At 40.0% G+C, this 21,340-nt stretch overlaps 1 long non-coding RNA gene across 1 annotated transcript; it reads right to left on the bottom strand.

The window, feature by feature from the left end:
• Window positions 1-1,324: 1,324 nt before the first annotated feature.
• LOC130549173 (uncharacterized) lies at window positions 1,325-18,949 on the bottom strand. The gene is made up of 3 exons (XR_008962145.1): window positions 18,689-18,949; window positions 17,641-17,677; window positions 1,325-1,437 (listed from the first exon to the last, which is right to left on the bottom strand). It is a non-coding gene; the product is annotated as an uncharacterized LOC130549173 (long non-coding RNA).
• Window positions 18,950-21,340: the final 2,391 nt, after the last annotated feature.

Below are 21,340 nucleotides of genomic sequence, written 5' to 3'. Positions count from 1 at the left end.
TACAAGTCCAAAGCCGTCTTCTAAATACATGATTTGCATTAATCTGACAAGTATTTGTTTTTCCGTTCTATTTTCCATTTCATTTTTCATGACTCACAAGACAGACTACTGTGCAGTGGACCACAGATGTTCTCTGATGATGTTGCAGTAGCGCAAACACACCAGAAGGGGTCTCTCACCAACCACCTCACCCCCATGGTCCCGGAAAAGGAATTACTAGGGTATCTGGTTTGTGAACCGATCTGGTGGAAAACGGCTGTCTAAGGCACTGTTCTTTATTATTTCTACTGAAGGGACTTCGCAGCAATCCGGATCCCTGCACGGTAGCCCTCTTCGCGGGAAATAGAACAGCTGCCCTCCCCCCAAAGCCCACTTCTCCGCATGCTGGTGACTCCCTCGTCTGCCCCCTTTGGGCTCACACATGCCCATTGAACCTTCCACCCACACACAAAGGAATGCTGGGGAGGGGGGATCTGAGAAGACCACGCAAGGGGGCAGAGAGGAATAGTACGAAAATGAGAAAAGTTTGAGCTGAAAAGGGGAACAGGGATTCTCAGAGCAAACCGCGGTTCTTCGTATGTCCCCGATCAGTGCCTCATTCTACACTCGAGCTTGTTTTGTCATGCACCAAAATGGACCCGCAGGTCATGCTGCATGCCTTTACTCCGCACACACATGGGCTTTTGTCTGCAGATGGAAAATCGCATCAGTGCAGACAATATCTGGAGAGCGAGAGTTCATCTCGAACAATATGCTCGCGAAGGCCGATGTATGCATTCAGAACATTCCTTTGATGTCAGGAGAGCCATGAATCATTTCAAAGCCGAGCAATATATTACGCTTTAGATGAATGTTTCAACTTGATCTAACTTTGCAAACTTAAAATTCGGAAAACTCTATTAAGATAAATAAGAACATTGTAACTTGATAACATAAAATATATTTCTTTCTTTCTTTTCTCTGTTTTACACTTCTGCTGTAGATTTTGTACTTTTGAAATTCGGTAAATGACACTAAATGATTAATTGTAAATAGAAAATACTTTTAAATAGCAAAAAAGATAAGCACGTTTATTCTTTAGTTCATCTGTGTCAACAAGCATTTTTTCGCAGCGCTTCTATCGAAATTATTGCATTTCTGACCTCTTTGCATGTGCAACCGTAAAGCTTAAGGAACTCTGGGGAATGTCTGTAATAATTAGCGTCCAGCCTGCACTGGGCGTGAACGATTTGCTATCAGAAATGCTAAGGAATTTGGGATGCAAGACTGGTAATTTCCAAACGGGATGCAAAGAACCTTGACAAACACAACTACGAATGAGGCATAAGGGTTCAACTCAGTCCACACAAGCCAGGGCAGGTGGTGTTGACAGATGACATAATGACCCCTCCTTAGGCACAGGTGGCCTTCTGCATGGCCTCTCCTCTTTGAGGTATCCTACAAAAAAGGGTGGGACGTTAAAGATTTATTCTAGGCAAAGCACAGGTCAACCTAGGATATCATATGTACTGTTCTTTAGATTCCTAGGAATGTGAGTGTCATTCCGTGCTACTTGTATCTATGCAGTGGGCTGAGTAAGGTTGTTCCCACATTTTTGTATACGAGTCAGCCCATTCATTTGTATTTATGCAAAGAGAGCTGTAATAAAGAAATAGTTCTCTCATAACTGACTCACCCTCATGCTATCCCAGATGTGTATGACTTCCTTTCTTCAGCAGAACACAAACGAAATACTTGATATTAAAATGGTGATGTTATTTTTTCATATGGGACTCCAAATGTGTATTAACACTCAATGTGTTACTAAGTGTTAAAAAATGTGTTCTGAAATTAACTGGTTTGTGAGAGAAAGTAGTGATATTATGAGCTTATTTAGTCATTTAAAAAAAAAGAAAATTTGGTTTTGAATTGTTTTTCATATTCTTTATGAATAGCTCTTTAGTTCATCTTAAAACTTGATGGTGATATGGAACAATTCTTTTATTTTTTTGAATAAATTAACCTTTGTATATGGCTTTCATTAAGCTGTGACAGGAGAAAGTATGGAAGTTGTGTCTGAACAGCAAAAGAAACATGTTAAAGGGAGAGTTCACCCAAAATTGAAAATTCTCTCATAACTGACTCACCCTCATGCTATCCCAGATGTGTATGACTTCCTTTCTTCAGCAGTATGAATGATGACAGAATTTTCATTTTTAGGTGAACTATCCCTTTAATAGTTCATGTATTTTAGTGAAGGAATTGTATTTTCATGTCACATGTGAAACTTTGTTTAATTGAAATAACTATAACATTTCATGTTTGGTTGGTTTGAACAGCAATAATATGTATAAAGTATAAGTGAGTGACTTAAACGAACGGCGTTCCCAAAAATTGCGAATAGTACTTGTTAATAGTTGTTTTTTTTAGCACAAAATTACATTTTTACTTTAGCCTACACATGCATGTACTTTTTTTACATTGTAATTTACATATTTGAACTTAGTAGTATAACTAAAAATTCTCATTTGTTTGGTTTGAATAGCACTAACATGTAGTAGGCCTACATCTAAGTTCCTACATCTAAGTTCACCGTTGTATCCCTACCCATCTTTTCTCTGCCAAGATGAATTTTTACGGCTACTTTAATACGACATAACGATGAGTCAAAGCTAAGCTGGAAAAACACAGGCTGAGCCCTTGATTAACATCAAGCACATAAATCCATGTTTCGCGAGGGCCTATTTTTCCCACTCACTTCATGACTACTCAAACCGAAAGTGCCTTTGAGGACCACGCGCGCTTCTCTTCGACGAAGGCCGGACGCCTCAGCCAGACCCAAAACAGGCGACGCCGGTTAACGAGGAGAGAGAGAGGGTGCAGCGTTCCGTTTAGAGCGGAGAGAGCTGGGTGTAGGCGGGATGGTGGTGCATGGGCGTTTCTGTGCAAAGGGCAACGTCTGTGCGGAGCCGATTCGGTGGCCCTGAGCCTTGTCACCTTTGAGCTGGACGCTTACTGTGGCTGCCTCCCACTCCCCATTCGCAATCCCCCCTCCCCATTTTTCACACTCCAACTCGGTCTTTGAATGTGCGCGTCTGTACTTAACCGCCTCCAGAGACGCTGCTGGAATGAGTATGTATGTCTGGTTGGAAAAGAGAAAGCAGAACGTTTGAAATATCTTCTTGAACTTGAGCTTAAAGGAACAGCGTACCAAAAAAAGTTAGAACACAAAAGGAGGTTTTTTTTAGTTTGGACGGACATCATGACAGTAGTCAGTACTGATGCACTGTAGTGTGGGCAACAAACCCAAAATGTCGTCATTTTCTTTTATTATTTGCACAAAAATGTTGGATCAGAACATTTGCACTTTTATTGTTGGTAGATTTCAGCCTTTAAACAAGGAAACTCTCACGTGTATAGCATGTGGTTACGCATTCGAGAAGGTCATGGTGTGGTTTGCGCATGTTTAAAGATGGCCCACTGGCCTTATAGTACAAGATGTCTGGATTTAGTTTTTTAAATCACTGTACTTTACAAAATGACACCCCGATAACATATTTCAAAGAAATTGGAGGTAAGGCATTGCACAATGGGAAGGAGCCAGGATCACTAAGAACTCTGTGACCCTTCTATTCAAAACGAATTACGCAACAAGTCGGCAGGTAATGACATTTGAATGTGCTGACTGTCTTGTGGCAACATGCATGTGTATGTGATGGAAAAAGATGACCTTCTCGATAGGGGCACTGCAAACGCACGTTGTGCATTCCTGCCCCTGTCTGCCAAAAACACGTCTGCCAAATGTGTCTCTTTAAACAAGTATACCGTATTAATTAGTCACAAATGCCAAGTTTTAAAAAAAGGTAAAGGTGCTCTTTTTAAACTACAGTGTGTTTTGTATGAATAGCATGTACTCCGACTTCTCAAAAACACCAAACTTGGATATTCTGAGAACTTACAGTGAAGCAAAACAAAATAATAAGATGCATAATAGCAGACTTCAAAATGTCAGTTCACAAAGACTGTTATTGTGCTGTATCCCCCCTTAGACTCCCTTTCTATCTTTAACTCCCCGAATTCAATTTCCAAGTTTAAAACCTTAAATGGGAATAATAAGCAGCGCTGAAGGAATTCCGAGTTGCGTGAATGTCATTCTTGAACTTGGTAAGGGATGGAAGCGCGCTTCCAGTTCGACATCCATGTAAACACGGCATGTCAGCGTTAAAGAATGCAGGGGTGCGCGGGGCCCCGGGGACGGGGCCAGGGGGCAAAAGAGTAGGAGGAAGTCTGTCTAACAGAAAAGGGGGTGTAGCGCCCGTGGGCAGAAAGAGTGCGCGAAGGGGGGAGGAACGTGAAGGAGTGAAGAGGTAGCCTCGAAAGAAAAGTTTCCGAGAGAAGGTTGAAGAAGAGACCCTTTGCTTTCAAGAGCCAGGAGGGGTTGCGTCGCTTAAATTATTCAGTTGCGGTGTGCTGCTGAAAACAATTTAAGAAGACCTTCAGCAGATTCCAGGTCAGGCCCTGTGAAGTTGCCCGGGATGAAGAGCAGGACTGCTGGAGCCTGGGAAACTCCGGACAGCGTCCTGCAAAAGTATATGACGCTGTCCAGCTGCCTCTGGTTGCGTCCAGATGCAGCACAGACAAACAGTTTTTGGTCGGAAAGTTCAGGTTCATGAGCTTTGCCTGAGTTTACAGATTATATTTGTTAAATGACGGTTAATGGAAAAGGAAAGTGCAGTTACGGTATCTACCAGCAATGACTAACTGGGCCATTGTCACCTGCTCACTCTTTTATTGACACAGAGACAGGTGTGATTTCTCAAGCCCTATTTTAGTGACACCCAAATGTATACTTTTGGAGTCGATCTGATTTGGTATGCCAACCTTGGAATTTGTTCTGACTTTACCGTTTACTGTACTGCCACATTGTCATTATCAAAGCAGAAATAAAATCCAGCCTTATCATAAATCTCTCGGATGAGCTCACTTTCGGTTGGACGGTTTAATTCCAAAATTCGTCTGCCGCGAGTCATATGCAGAGCGGGCCAGCTCATAAAAAGCAAATCAGGAAAACGTGAGCATCAAAAAAGAACAGAAAGTGAGCGAGAGGGTCAGCACGCCCTCGACTGCAACAGATCCGATTGTGGCGTGTTTGTGAGTCATACGTTGTGAAAGTTGTCGAGCTAGAGCATTAGTCACCGTCAAAGACTGACCTTGATTTGTTGGCTCGCCCGATCTGGGGAGGAGGAGGAAACGTATGGAAAGAAAGGATACAACTCAATCACCTTTCCTCCCGCCGTCCCGTGACAGGAAGATGCGAGGGGGAGTTTTGCAGCAGGCAAGGAGGAAATCAAAACATGCAGCTTAAAGGAATAGTGCGCCAGTAAATGCAAATTCTGTCATTGGTCACCTCATTCATTTACAAAGAATCGTAAAACAGCTCTTGCCATTCAAAGCTCACAAAAACGAAGCTCAGCGACGCTAAAAAAGTACACTGTAAAAAAATCCTGTACATCTTTTTCATTTGCTGGCAGTTGGGGTGCCAGGAAAATACTGTAAATCAGTTTTGTCATGTAAAATCACATGTTTTTCATGGTTGTGAATTTGCCACGTTTTTCTGCAATTTTATTTTTTTTAAATAGAATTCAAAAATGCCTGAATAAATCTGTAAAAAAAAAAAAGTTCAATGTGTAAACATTTGTTTTAATTTACTTAGTTCAGTGGAGTTGAAGAGCTCATGAGATTTAATGACATTCTTATGTTTTATTTTTATAGATTTTTAAGATCTCTTCTTAAGAGGTTTCTGGGTCTTTTTACTCATGAGAAATATCTGAGACACAGGAGACAAAAGCAAAAGTTTCCATTTACTATTCTCATTAATGTCTAGGAGTAATAACTGAGATATTAAAGAGATGTGATTTTTCCGTGATTCATTTTTATGGGAATCAACAACATGACAACAACATAGTTTCACACAACACTAACGTACTGTATATGTTGCCAAAATCCATGAGACACGATACTGCGTGATACTTTTATGGTGTTTAATGTATTTATTTGTTTCGTAAGTACTGTTTATTTATAAGTAGATATTTATTTTATTTTTTAAGCTTTACAATCACCATGACCTGTTGTTCAATGGCAAGAGCTACAAAAAGAAAATACGACTTTTGTTTCTTTCAAATAAAAAATAACAAAGGTTTATTAATGGCAGATTATTTTTGGGTGAATTGTTCCTTTACATTTAGGTGGGATAGTTAGTGAATACATGAGGAGGGTAATAATGTCACTTCTGTGTCGTGTTCATGTCCACGGCATGTTCTTCGGTTTTTACAACAGGCACACTAAGTATGCGAGCATTTGAGTGTGTCAGAGGGTGTAAATGCCTGCGGTCTGTCCAGTCCTGTTCAGGGGGATGACAGGATGTGCATGTGACTGGTGTGTGTGCGTGGGTGGGTGTTACTCTGTACTGTGTGGGTTATGGGCGTGGGTTGTGATTACAGGCCTGTTGTGCCAAGAACTCGCAGCACTCCAGTCTGACACAACAACAACAAACCGACGCGCAGCAGATGCGATCAGCCTGATAGAAACATGCCTTTCTCTCACACTAATACGCACACATACATTTTTAATTCCCCCATTCATGATAGTTCATATGTTAGAAGATGAGGCACGTCTAAGTGGTTTGGTGTGGAAACGCTGAATTGGAGGTGTCCACTTTTGTAAATTCCCCCGATGGAGCTTTTACTCATGCCAAACACACCCACAATGCAACACCTTTTGAACAAATGAAATGAATGTTTACATGAACAGTCAAGTTTTTTCATCTAATAAATGTAGAAACTATATATGAGAGGAAGACTAATATGATTCAGTAGGATATGTCCAGATTTCTAGCTTTGAATTGTGGGGAAGCTGGACTTATGGCCCCATCACTTTAAATTAGTCAAATTAATAAATTTCAAATAGTCAATTAATTAACTTTTTAATTGAATTAATGATGCAATGAATTACATTAATTGCAATTCTTCATGTAAATCAATATTTGCTGATAAGGCTGAGCTCCCAAACGTCCCAATTTATAGACATTGCATCATTGTTTCAGACAAAGCATTGAATCGACATTGTAAAAGTGTCCTTAGATGTCAATTTATGGTTTTATATTCTTATATATTGTTTTATTTATTGTAATTGTTTATTAAATACATATTAAATATACCCCATGTTCCATAGCAGTAACTGAGTATTTATTTTCTTTCTTTCTTTTTCTTTCTTTCTTTCTTTCTTTCTTTCTTTCTTTCTTTCTGTTTGACCATTTATTTAACCTGACCAAGAATTTCTCTTTAAAGTATCTTTAAAAGCTTATTTTAACTTTATACACTGTCAGCTTGGTCCATTATTCATATATTTATAATATGTGTCATTCACATGTTTATAGTTTATACAGACCAGTGATACTCTGCAAGGTCGTCTATTTGTATTCGCTACACGTCTCTTTTGTTTCCGGTAGTTTTGAAACACCTGTAATCGAGAAGTGACGTCAACTTGTGTCAAGGGACAAATGCAGCCACACCTACCGATGTCTATTTGAGGCCATAAAACAGTCCATATTTGGAGCCGTGAGGCATACACAAACATCTGAAATGTGTTGTATTGACCTAGGTGAAGTGTATAGGCTTGTGATCTGCATGCTTGTTTCAGTAGAAAATTGCTTTTTCATCACAGCACCTGCGTCGCCAAAGAACACAGGACACAGTCACCACTTTGTCATACGGAATATGTCTCTACAAGCATGTGTGTATTTTGAGTGTAATTTGCCATCCTTTGAGAACTCACTGACACACAACAGCTGGCTACACAGATTCCATAAAGTTCATGCTTCATTTTTTTAGGGGTCTATTTCCAAACCGTTCTTGATTCAGCGTCCCATGTGGTCACGTCTTACTGGAAGATGTTTGGTCATGATGGGACTTGTCGTGAAAGGCACAAGATGGCCCTTGTCTTGGGTCATCTTAGGCAGGCTTAGGGTACACGATGAGTGACGCATGTTCTACTTGAGTCACATCAAGACTGTGGTCTGAATGCAAGTTCTTTCTGACTGAGTCGCTTGGCTGTTTCCTGCTTCCCGTGTGCTTTGCATGTATGGCATGCTGGGATGTGCCCCACGTTGTACGTCTATACCGTGGAAAGACATGGAGAAAAGGTTGATTTGTTTTCCAGGAACTTTCTTGAAGTCAAAGGAATATGAGGTTACAGTTATTGAATGCACAGGCTGGTATTTATTTGCTCAGTTTCCTCATTCTACTTTTAGTGTGGCGAAAGGGCGTTGTTGTCCACCGTTGCCTTGCGTCATGTCAGTTTCCCAACCTTAGCCTAGCTAATTCCCAACTATTGTAAGAGGTTTGGCGTTCTTTTGGGAAGACGCAACTTTCCTCTTTGAAGTTCAATAACTTTTTTGAGTTTGACACTCTTTTAGGCAAAAATCCGCTGATCAGCGTATTCTTTCAACCTTGAAAACGGCAGTAACCCACCGTTCTGTAGATTCGTTAATAGTCTCCAGGAGTGAATAATGTTCAGAGTTGCACCGTACACGTGCTGCGTCTAATGATATTGGTCTGGTCGACTTTCTCTGAGATCACCCGAAACCACGTGAGACTGGAGAGGAACGTCAGGCAAGACACCTACGTTCAGGCATACCAACCACCTGGTGGGCATGATTCATCCAGATGCATCATGGGACTTACTCATTGCTGAATCTTATACAGGATGAGCAATGTATCTCTAATGCGATGTTCTTGGAAACATTTACGATACATATTATGTGAATTTTGTGGCTTGTGTTGCAGCATCTGACAGCCCATTCGCATTATAAATATATACTGCGTGGTCTACGTTTAAAAGGATAGTTCACCCAAAAGAAAAATTTGCCATCATTTATTCACTCTCATGTCATTCAAAACCTGTATGTGACACTTTGTTCTGTGCACAAAAATGTCTCAGTGGTTTTGTGTCTATACAATGGAAGTCAATGGGCCCCAATGTTGTTTGGTTACGAACGTTCTTCTAAATATATTCTTCTGTGTTCTGCAGAAGAAAGAAAGTCATGCAGGTTTGTAATGACATAAGGGCGAGTAAATTTTTGGGTGAACTATCCCTTTTTCCCCATGATCAGTCCAATCAACATTGTGGAACATAAATGTGACCTCCGAACCTCCGAGTAGGAAGTAAAGTGGGAGAGAGAAACAACACAACGCACGACGAACAGAAATGGCTGACAGAGGTAGGACAACAGATTCGACTTTCTTTCCAAGAATGGAATGATGGCTCAGCAGGACGAGTGGGTGCTAGAGTAGGATTAGCGCATCATCCATTTGTTTTCTTTTGTACTCTCTCTTGCTCTCCAGGCGCTCCCACTCTTTTGCCCATATGCCTCCGTCCTGCTTAGTCTCTCTTAGGAGAATTTATATTTTAAATAAACAGAAGTGACGCCAGCGAGACGAAGGAGCAGTTCATTAAGCTTGCATTGTCTTTGCTTGGGTTACCCAGACTGTTAAACAAGATTGTAGCCTGTGGATTCGGCATGTGTCTGAAAAGGGTAAATTCAACCCCACGCTCGCAGCTCACATACGTACAGCCTCAATAATGTGTAAGATCAAATGGCTTCGGCTGTCACAATTGTTTTTTGGAGGTGTAAAACTTACATAATTCTTATAATTCAAGTTATATATAAGTCATACCATCTGTGTGGTAATGAAGACTGTGATAGCTAAATGAATGATCTGACTGTTTGGTGCTGGGATTATGTAATATTGTTCTGGAAGTTCATGACTCATAATGACACCCTGAACCTGTCAAAGATTGCAGCAGCATCAGTTTCCCCTAAAACTGGATCTTGCAGTATGCTAAAATGTACAGTAAAATGACAGTAAATCGAACATCAGGATTTGCATCAGTTCTCTCAAAACCGGACTCAGAACATTCTCTAAAAATGTACAATATGCCGACATATTCACTATAATTATAGGGGGGAAAACAGATCAAAGATTGGTCATTTGCATTAGTTTCCTCAAAACTGGATTTTAAGGTAAGGATCAATTTACAGCAGGGGTATCCAACCTTTTTGTAAGCGAGGGCTACCTGAAGTGATAAAATCATCTCGAGGGCTACTTGTTGATAAAATACTTTCAAACTACTTTAAACATGTGATGCATTATTTTTTGGCTCACAGGATCAAATTGAGTTTTCGTTCACATATTTTTGCACTTGAATATGTTAAAGCTTAAAACACGTGCTTATAATAACATATTTATAACATTTCATGACGATGTAGCACTTGGTTGATCGGTATAGTCACAGAATCGTCAACTGTCCTGAGCATTATTGTTGAGCCCTGTGTTTGGCAGGCACCTTACAGCGTTAATGCGGGCCACCAGGTGCCCGCGGGCACCACGTTGGAGACCACTGATTTACAGAATACTTACTCTATGAATAACAGATTTAAAATAGGAAAGTTTCATTAGTTCCCTTTTTGTAAGGCTGCACGATAATTTATCGCGATACCACCAAATCCTATTGTAATCAAACTGGCTGCAATATGCAATGTGTCGATTTTTTTTCATGAGTAGCTTGTCCGTGAAGCACGTCTCTGGGATCAGTAGAAATGCTGCTCGATCTAAAAGCAGTGCGAGTTTGAGTCGCTTATAATGTGCATTTGAAAAAGCAACACCCGTCAAACATGATCATTATAAATATACTTTATATCATAAAAATACCTGATGAGGCTTGAGAAACAGTGATAAAAAGATGTCCATAGGCATTTCCTAGATTCTAGAACGTGTTATGGTCTTCTTCTGCAGTGCGTATTTGGAGTTTCCGCACGAGAGCGCCCTCTGGCTTTCGGATGCAGCAGCATTTTCCTGTACTTCACTCAAAAGCTGTGCATAAAACACGTGATATTTATCGTCGGTTTACAGGTAACGGGTTTTTACAGTAAAATGACAGAAATCCAGTAAAGAAGACAAACAGAGGGATTTGAAAAAACGATGAGAATAAATACTTTGTCTGCAGATTAAATAGTAATACAGACACTGTAAAAAATTAACACACACATTTTGATGGCATTAAAACAAGCTTATTCACAACTTTCACCAAGTCTTTTTTTGCTTTTCATTTATGTTATATATCTTAACCATTCTGATTTACTGTATATAGTAATTTCTTTGTAATTTCATTTGCAGTCAGTCTGTCATGTGTATCCACTTGCATGAATGACTCTCTGAGTATGACAGCTGACAAATAACGAAACGCCTGTGAGAAAACTAAGCAAAACGAATTCCACCGCAGCTCATTTGACTGCGTATCTCCGTTCTGCCGAAAACCTGCAAACGTAGGATCTCAAAAAGAAAAAAAACTTAGAAAGTATAGCAGTGAAAGCAGCTTTTCTTAGTCTGGAATCCAAAGTCTCATATTATGAAGGCTTGAATTCTTTTGAAATTGTTTTTATACATTGCTTTCTCTGCTCACAAATATCAGTAACACTTTACAATAAGGTTGTGTTTGTTAACACAACCAAATGCATTAACTAAAATGAACCAACAATGTGCAATATAGTTTTTCAGCATATCTTAATTCGTAATGTTAGTGAAGTGTGAAGTGTGAAAGTGACCTATTAGTCAGATATGGTGACCCATACCCGAAATGTGACCTCTGCTTTTAACCCATCCAGAGAATAGTGAACACACGCACAGCAAGTGGTGAACACACGTACACCTGGAGCAGTGGGCAGCTATCACTGCAGCGCCCGGGGAGTGCCTTGCTCAAGGGCACCTCAGTCGTTACCCGCCGGCCCTGGGAATCCAACCGGCAACCTTCTGGTCACGAGTCCGACTCTCTAACCATTAGGCCACGACTGCCCCCGTAGTTACTACAATTATTCATTTTGGTACATTGTGCATTAACTAATGTTGAATGTTAAATGCTAAAATTAACATGAAGATGAATGAATGCTGTAGAAGTATTCTTCATTGTTAGTTAATGTAATGCATTAACTAATGTTAACAAATATAACCTTGTGAAGTGGCACCTGAATTTCGCTGCTGTCCTTTTGAAACCTTGTATCTCCATATTTCGTGATTTAATTTTTTTGCCATAATTCATTATTATTACTCGCTCTTTATGTTTGTCACTGGGTTTTGCAAATATCTAACCAAAAAAAAGTATAAACATGTGCTTGTTAACTTTGACAACACAGTATTAATCGTTTAAGAAGTACAGTGTTTTTCCATTTCCTGAAATTTGGATATACAAGTATGATGATGATGAGATGTACTTCCTTTCTCCTATCTAAACTCTAGTATTCAAATTCGATCCAACATGTAGTTCCTTTCAGATTCAGTTCTCCCTGTATTGTCATATTCATATGAAATCAATTGCTCTTTCTCCAGTTCTGTCTTAGTTGTCATCGCTCATCACTGAGACACACTAAAATATTTAATAACAGTTTCTGCTGCTTGCACACTTGCACCCCCGCACCCCCTAATCTTTGCTCTGAGCACACAAGAACTACACCGGCATCGATTTCTCCACTATCAGTCTGAGAAAAGCCGCTTTCTCGCTGGAAACTAAAACTGAATTATTTATTTCCTCATTCAATTTTTATTGCACTCGCCTGGTAGAAAAATAACGCTTCCTCAATTAGACGCTGTCTTTCTCCCCCACTCACTCACTGCAACCTTGCTGGCTTCACACTTCCTTCTGCGGTCTCGTTCTTCAGTTCTCCTCTAGGCGAGTGAATGTGGACAGTGTGTCGCTGAGCACTGCAATTCACGGAGTGTGACAAAGAGGCGCACACCGAGAAGGAAATTAGATCATGTAATCTGAACCGCTGCCATTCGCGTAACTATAGCTAACTGTATTACACACCGACAGTCTGTGCCGATTACATTCTAGCGGATGACATTGGAGTAACATCTGCAGGGAAAAGACAAATGCTGGTGTGGGGAGATTCGTAGGTTTTGGGCCATAAACAAAAAGATTTAAATCAGGATGGCAGGTGCCTTGAGGAAGAGGGGGTAGAATGAAAACAGCAAGGCATTGTGGGTGGTTGGTGAAGGGTAGGGAGAGAAAAATCAAAAACAATCTCTTCAAGAAAACAGTATTTTCTCCAAGGTAACAACAAAAATGAGTAGAAAGCTCTCTTAAAGGTCCAGTGTGTCATTTTTGGAGGATCTTTTGACAGAAATGCAATACACTATACATAACTGTCTTCATGTCTCATGTTTTTATTACCTTTGAATGAACTATTTCTATCTACATACACCGCGGGTCTCCTTACATGGAATGATGTTTTATTAACAAGGTTCGGGAGGAGCACGTGCAGATAATTAACTCGGCTGGCTTTCGATAAACAATCACAGCAATCATCCTAACAGCCTATAAGTAGTCAAGCCTCCATTCTCTCGGATGTTTCGCAACATCCCTCCTCCACACCACGAGCCCGGTTTTTACCTCAGCTCCGGGCACACACCAAGCACGGGGCCCTCTCCCCGGTCAAGGGGCAGGTGCTCCGAGTTCGAGGAGGATTACCGAGCTCGGAGCCCTCGGCCTGGGACAGCACGCCAAACACGCATACTTATCCGTCCCAGTTCATTAGCTGCAAGGCGAAGTCGTGAAATGGCCATGTTGTTTCTACAGAAGCCCTAAACGGACAAACTGCTCTACAGAGAGCATTTCGTAAATACGTTATCTCCTTCGGCAAAGAAGCGAAAATGTGACGACATCTTAGTGCTGTGTCAGCCACCGTAGTGCTTCGAAAGGGAGGGGTGGAGTGAGCCGTTGGTTGCAATTTGCAACCTCACCACTAGATGCTGCTAAATTTGGACACTGGACCTTCAATGAGAACTCCATTATATCTCCCAAACTATAAGAGGGCAACATTTGGACAAGAAAGAGGAAAGAGATTTTTGCTCCGCCACACGGTGTGCCAAACCTCGCCTGGTTCCCCTGTGTTCAAACCTGGCATTGTACATTCAAGTGTCCAGCTGCTGGGTGATCAGAGCCAGAAAGCCTTCATTGACCCCTGCAGGTGTATGAGTGATGTAGTCAGGTGTGCATAACAGCAACAGGATGAAGTGGTTGATGAGAGAGAGGGAGCCCGAATGAAGCAAAGGCTCATAGCGACCGAGACACTGCGGTGGGCTCTCCAGGCAGGAGATGAAATATTTGCAATTCTGCCTGGTCCCTGGGCTGCAGGCCTACACTCCATTTATATGGAAATGAGTTTGTCTTTGCTAAGGTGGGCATAGAGAGAGAGAGATGGAGAGGAGGGGGAGTGAGATCCGAGGGGGTCACTGTGATGTTTTTCACATCGCTGTCGTCATAGAGAATTCTAGACATTTAGCTTGGGATGATTCTGTTTGTTTAAAGGCAACATGAAGCGGAATATGTAATGTGACATGTTTTTATGTGTGGCAGATTCTTTAGTAATGACTAATGTAGGGTGATATCGGATTTGGCATTTCATTGTATTATGAAACAATATTACTGGAAAATTATTATTCTTGGGGTATATAATATTGGTCAAGTACATGTTAAAGGGAAAAATTCTTTCATCTTTTATTTAATTTGAGAAATGTCTTGGTGGTTTTGTGTCCATACAATGGAAGTCAATGAGGGTCAATGTTATTTGGTTAACAAAGTTCTTCAAAATATCTTCTTCTGTGTTCTGCAGAAGAAATAAAGTCATACAGGTTTGGAATAACATGAGGGTTGGTAAATGAGTACATTAATATATGTGAACGAATTTTGATACGTTTATGTTAAAACAGTTTACAAATAAAATCATAAAATTAAATTAATAGTAACACTAATACTAATAATTCTCCTCTAATTCTTAAACGAAATGTCACAATCACAAACTAAAATACGGAAAAAATAGTGCTTATACAACAGGATGCTGTACAAACGAAAATTTTGCATAGTATCTGAGGCTTTTCGAATTCTTGTGTGGTCTTGTTGGCTCATTCGCCACATGGCTCGTGCGTGTTTACTCATTGTTAATCCAGAATGTCACATCTGTTTCCATGGCCGCAATGAAAGCTCCTCTCTCCTACGCTGATCCAAGACCGGCCTCTCCAGACGAAGCCTAATGAGATCATTGTGAAGGTAATCTCAAACGCAGCCTGACGTCAGGATGAAGTAGCATCCTCCACCGTCTTTACAGCAGTAGAAACAAGATCAGGACACAGAAGACCCTTGTTCTCACACAAAAACGCGCTTTCTCAGTAGACGGCGAAAACAAACACTCCCACCCTTTCAACAAGACACTGAGGCACAGATTATGAGCCAGTACACAAGACAAACCACGTTCCACGCACAGACAATAACTCGGAGACTCAAACAAATCCCCCTGGCGAAGCTCCTTCGTCGTGTTTACACAAACCTCGAAACTCGACCTCGCATGAGTCGGAACCCTAAATGACGTGTTCTGCATCATAGAGGTAGCGTGACTGACCCTAGCCCTCTCGTGACTCAAACGCAGTCCTGTGGCGCCCGGTGTCGTGACTAAGTGAGATCAGAGAAAAAGAGAAAGGGCATGGGCATCGGCCCTCGCGACGCCTCGGGCACCTCGGAGGAGCAGCTGGCCGTGAATGCTCCAGCAAGATTCGGCGTGCTCTTGAGCAGACTGCAGATAGACTGATGTGAAGATCAGACTCGGTTGAACATCTGCTAATTATCCAGTGCCGCTGGATGGTCTGAGGCCTGGAGATGAGGGATGATGGGGGTTGGGGTCGGTTCATAAAGAGCGCTGTGAAATCTGGAGATGCCAGATGAGGTCCACAACAGCCAACGTGTGTGATTTAGCCAGCTTTATCCCATGAAAAATGTTTTTCATTCGCATGAAATTGAATTTGGACAAAGGGAGTTTGTATACGAATTAGCCACCTCATATAATAGTTAGTTATCTCATAAAATTGAGATTGTGATGATTTAGCTTGTGGACACTAAATTCAACCTCTTAAAAACAAAATAGCATCAAACATAAAAAAACTGGCTTTTACCATTATATATTCATTTTTTTACTGATCCTACTAAAATACATGTATTAAAAGGGTTTTGTGTTGTTTAAATGTGAATACTTGTTTTCTTTGCTGTATTTAAGATCGGCAAACATTGCACTTTTTGTTATTTTAACCAGTTTGTCCCTTGCAAATAAAAAATAATAATAATTTGGGATAAATCTTGTTACTAATTCACAGAATGAAACAAAAAAAGATCATTTTACTTAAACGTACCTAGACTGTAAATAGTAAATTCAGAAAGAAAAAAAATATTTTTGCCGTGGCCTGTGTTTTTACTGGATTCTTTCAACATTGTGAAATATTTTATATATGGTATAGATTAACTCCATGGGGTTCGAATGTTCTGCGGTCGTCCTTGGTTTGGAGCTCCATTTCTCCTTTCACAAATCGATACGGTACTTGTTTATCATGTAACATGTGAGGTTTAAATATTTTTCAATAGATATCCAAGTTCAGCATCTGTGTCTATATCAATTTCAGATCGGGCTCGCCGTATGAATGCAATCTTTATTATTGATCAGACGGTCAATATTAAACCATCACATAAAGAAAATGCGCAGTGGCATCAAATACACAGGCTATTAAGACCCTCAGGGTATTCAAGCATCTACCATCTCTGTTTAAAATCTATTCCTTGTACAATTATTCCTGCTTTCAGTGCTTGGAGTATTTGTCAATCGGTCAAAGTGGTCCATCAGACCACATCAATGCGTGTTTGAATGTGGATTGTCCTCCCAGTTTGTGACTGCACTTCTCGTAAAAGCTGGGTTCTCATTGGTATTCCGATGGAATTTGTTGGCAGTGGAGGCAGCCCCAGTGGTTCAGTCACTCTCATGGTCACATGGGCTGGGGGAGGGATGGAGAAGGGAACGGGTTGCTCGAAACGGAATAGAAAGGCAGGGCTCGACGTTAACGCTTGTCCGGGACAAGTGAATGTTTTGTATGGGCAAGTGAGAGAGAATTTTACTTGAGAAAATTTTAGTGCCCTTGTAGTAAATTGATAAACACTGTATACTATAGTTACACTATTTTATTGCCGTTTACTATAGTAAATACTATAGTATACTACAGTAATTTATGTGGACAAATATACCACTATTGTATAGTAAAAAATGAAAAACACCGAATTTTTTAACAAATTAAATTTTTTAAATTTTAATAAATTTAGGTAAACTAAAAATAGGCCTATAACTGAATTCAGGCGGCCAAAGCGGACACTAGTTAAAATGCTTAGATGCAAACATCTAAATCCGAAACAGTTATATTGAGAAATCAAATGACATCTAATTTTTTATCTTTGGACAAGTAATATTTGTACTCTGACAAGTGAATGACAAATTTACTTGTCCGAAGGACAACCACATGACAATGCTTAATGTCAAGCCCTGAGAAAGGGATAGTGTAAAAAAATGGTTGAGAGTAGATGGATAGCTTAGTGGGAAGGAACATGAATTGCAATTCATGTTTGGCCCTCATGGGCAGTGGGGTCTAGCTTGAATTGAATGGCATTGCATGATAGGCTTGATACAATGCAGTTAAAGGGATAGTACACAGAAAAATGAAAATTCTGTCATCATTTACTCACCCTCATGTCATTCCAAACCTGTATGACTTTCGTTTTTCTGCAGAACACAAAAGAAGATTGTGAAGAACATTGGTATCCAAACAACACCACTCCCATTGACTTCTATTGTATGGACACAAAACCACTAAGACATTACTCAAAATAACTTTTGTGTTTCACAGAAAAAAAGAGTCATATACAGGTTTTAAACTACATGAGGTTGAATAAAGGATGACAGCATCTTTATCTAGGGCGAACTATCCCTTGAAGCTTCTGATATAATACGCAATGCATGCATTGAAGTAGTAGCTACTTTTTAAGAAGTTACTGAGATTTGTACATTTGTACACTGAGTTCTGACATTTTTAAACAGACATGAACTAATAATTTGCAGCTTTCTAGTCGATTGCTGGTGGAAAATAGATATTTTCCTTCTAGAATGCTTTTTATTAGACAAGCGTCTGCGCAAGTGCAGGATGAGTCATCAACATTTTTGGTTCGTTCTCAAAGACTGCATGTTTTAAATGCTTATCAGCTAAAGGTGAATTTGGTCAACATTTAAAAACTAATTCACTAAAAGTCTTAAATGTCTTTACTTCGTAGGGGTTTTCAAATCTCTTAATTATCATCATTATGCATATATGCCTTATTTTAACATTAACGTTGACAGAATCCCCAAATCCTTTGTAAACAAAATTTTCGTCGGTGATGTTGTTGCCGAGATTAGGACAGCCTCAAGCTTCGACTTGTGCACCATTAAGGCCCGAACGAGCGTGTGTTGTGTTATACTTTCTCTTTTTTCCTTCTCTCCCCCTCTCTCCTACTCGCTCTACCCCTCCCTACGGCTGTCAGAGAGAGGTGTGTGGGCAGCATTGTGATAGGAATAGATGTTCCCCTAAGCGAGACCTGCAAAAGCCATTTGAAATCTGCTTGATGGAGAACAGTAGGTAAGAGTGTGGGCTGCTTGCTTTTTTACACTCTCTCTCTTTTGCTCTCTATTTATCTCTCTCGCCCCCCCCGAACACTCCCCTCCCCTGTCTGTTGTTCCCGTCGGTTCCCCCTCACCCACCTCTTTTCTTTATTTCGATGTCCTTTTTTTCACCTTCTCTACTCCGTCGAGGCTCTCCGCGTTCCGCCACTTAAAACGCTCCTCTATCTCAGGTGGCTGGAAACACTTGTTTGCCCTTTTCCGTCTATCACACACGTACTCCAGATCTTCTCTCCCCTCTGTTTTTCTTTCACTTTCTTTTATTTTTCATCTGGGCACGCATTCCTTTCCACCCACACTCGACATACTCTCTAAATGATTCCAAGTGTCTGGGCCCTGAGCCTCTTCGAACAGACGTACACACACATACGCACATAAAGCTTTAATAAAAAATAGGTCCTCAAAGGCTTTACAACGTATTAACCCCATTTCCCACAATGCTTTGCCACACACTGTCCCGCCACACACTGTCCCTTCTTTAATTGACATAACAGTGATTTGGTAGTCGGTTGCGGGGGTATTCGAATAAAATCAAGGGAGTGCAGGATGAGTCATCAATATTTTGGTTTGTTTTTCTTGGAACAAAGCATTTTAATGGGAAAAATGACCAGATTTTATAATTCTTGCCAAACCTTGATCTCTCGAGGATGTGAATATTGTCTGTCACATGACCTATATGTGCAATTTAGTAAGTGAAACTTTTATTTGGTTATGTATTTTGCGCTAAAATGCTTTCACTTTTGGCAATCTGATCAAAAAATGTATCAAGTCTCATAGTCTAGTTATGAGATAACAAGCGTCAAAATTTGATTTTAACCATTAATTTCACTATCATTTTAATCTTCGACATGGCCTTACTCAGTCAATATGTATCAAGATTATATTTCCACACAATGTTCTTTACATTATCTAGAATGATTTTTTGTAGAAAACTGTAAATCACACCAAAAAAGACTTGGGTTTTCACAGACAGGATCACAAATCGCAGCTAATATTAGGGGACAGCCGGGTAAGATGAGCCCTTTTTTACTTATGTGGTCCTCAAGATGAAAGAAAATGAGGCATAAGTGCAATAAAAGTATCTAGTTTCAGTATGTTTCCTATCAATCTAAATGATAAGAACACATCTATGACATATGGTTTTAAAAATATGGCTTCTTATAAAAAAGTGCTCCTGTGGCTCAGTTTGCCCCATGATAGTGGTAAGTTGATCCGAGTCAGGGTGTAAGTTGAACCATATGGGGATATACTGAGCATGCAACGGAATTTGAATAAAGACCATGTTTTTAAAGATTTACCTTCTCAAAAAGTAATTCAATCATTATTCTCCCTTACAAATACTAATAGTTATTTTTTACTTAAACAAAAAATAACTAAATAAACTTTACATTTCAATTTACTTTAAATTGCAATTGCAAATACTTTCGGTATGCATTTCTGAAATAACTTGTCTTGTGAATTTCTGCTCTCACTATGTCTGTTTTTGTAGATTCTTGGCATTATAAAGTGCTTTTTAATGCCAAACATGTTAGGCCATTAGTGACTTAAGTTTCATAGAAATTATGACACAGGTTTAAACATTTGAAATTGAAGTTAACTTAAGTGTCGACACTGGATCACTTTACCCCATAGCTGGCTGCCACTTATGAAAAACTAGCTAGATTACAAATTCAGGCGACTATTTATAATAATTATTATTTTCATGGTTTTATAAGTTGGTAAATCACCAACATGCATCATATATAGTTTTAGACCTCGTTACATTTGCTTTGACGTACCAGCCATTACAGCTGATATGCAAAACATTTACTTTGACATGCCAAAAACAGCATTTAAAGTCAATTTATGCTGTCCAATTCTCCCATGTGCTTCACATTTTGGCAGAAATAATGGGCGATTCCAAAATGTGTGGTCAAATGACAACAAAAGTGTTCGGTCGCTGAGATACGGTGGGTGGATCAACTTATCCACTGGCTCATCTTACCCCACTCACCCCTACTTCCCGTTTATTCGTCACACTGCGAATGAAAGGTCAAGACAAGCAGAAACAATATCTACACAGACATAGTAGAAGTAGGATATTAGTATGATATTCACAGCCATACCCTCCTCTGACCTTGAGTTTACTGAGTTTCTCATTTCCCCCATGTTGCATCATTGCTCTTTCATGTTTCCTCACACAGTTCTTTCCCTTTCCTCTCATTTTTTATTTTCATTAATAATTGAGATTTTCAAGTCTCTATGAATAATGCACAACGTAGCTAAGCATATAGCGCACGCACCGAGCCTGTAATTTAAGATGCAAAGGTCTTTGTTATGAACTATTAAGTCTTGGTGCACCATGATTTACGTAAACAAAAATGTCTTTCTTCACTTGCCCCTTCCCGCAAAATTCAATTGTGCTCTTTCTCTCTGTGATAGAGGTTACACACACGTATGACGAAGTATTTCTTTCCCCCGAAACACAAAAACTGGGATCTCGCTTGAGATGCCTGCACTCCACAATGAAACCTACAAAGTAATCCCCTCCCTTTTAGAATTAAGCATTCTGTCCATTTATTATACAAACATTACACATTCTCTTATTCACCGAAACCTTGTGTTCCTTGACACCAATTTTTGTCTAGAATAGATGAAATAGTGTTATTCTTAGTCAAATGTTAAATGTATTTCATATTTGTGGTAGTCATTTTAAGTATCCACGTGTTTGAATAACAGTACCAAAGCACTGTA

Source organism: Triplophysa rosa, linkage group LG25 (assembly GCF_024868665.1).
Source record: "Triplophysa rosa linkage group LG25, Trosa_1v2, whole genome shotgun sequence".
Taxonomy (NCBI): domain Eukaryota; kingdom Metazoa; phylum Chordata; class Actinopteri; order Cypriniformes; family Nemacheilidae; genus Triplophysa; species Triplophysa rosa.
The sequence above is the reverse complement of the archived record's forward strand: the minus strand, read 5'-3'. Positions and strand labels throughout refer to the sequence as shown.